Here is a 498-nt window from a genome sequence, read left to right as displayed (position 1 = left end):
ATCCACAAGTTGTTCTTCTAGGTTAAGCTATTTTCATTCAGTTCGATGTAAAAACAATAGGCTAAGTATGTCTTGCATCCTTTAATGTTAGCGAACATTGCAAATAAATTGGTTGCAAAACGGTATCCACTCACGTTTAACTTTTTGTCTGGTTGTTACGGTCAGAATTTTTTTTTAAATTACATTACTACCTATATGTTATAGCCTAGCCAATGATCACTAGATTTTATATAGATGTTACTATAATGATTCTGTAAATGGTGATCAGCACCCAAATATTGTATATAATGTGGAAGCTACTGCCTTTTGCCTTGGCGTGACATCTCACTTTTTGCAGACAAAATAGTGGTAAAAATCAAGTTTGAGATCATTTTCATTAAAGGGGTCATATGATGCGATTTCTATTTTTTCCTTTCTCTTTAGAGTGTTACAAGCTCTTGGTGCATAAAGAAGATCTGTAAAGTTGCAAAGACTAAAGTCTCAAATCCAAAGAGATAT

The 498-nt window shown here is 33.1% G+C and overlaps 1 protein-coding gene across 1 annotated transcript in view; it reads right to left on the bottom strand.

Annotated features, from left to right (window-relative positions):
* LOC107681184 (ephrin-A5b-like) overlaps positions 1-498 on the bottom strand; it is a 74,899-nt gene that overhangs the window by 52,884 nt on the left and 21,517 nt on the right. The window lies entirely within an intron of this gene.

Source organism: Sinocyclocheilus anshuiensis, unplaced genomic scaffold (genome assembly GCF_001515605.1).
Source record: "Sinocyclocheilus anshuiensis isolate Anshui unplaced genomic scaffold, SAMN03320099.WGS_v1.1 scaffold412, whole genome shotgun sequence".
Lineage (NCBI taxonomy): Eukaryota > Metazoa > Chordata > Actinopteri > Cypriniformes > Cyprinidae > Sinocyclocheilus > Sinocyclocheilus anshuiensis.
Note: the sequence above shows the minus strand (reverse complement) of the source record. Positions and strands in the feature narration are given on the sequence as shown.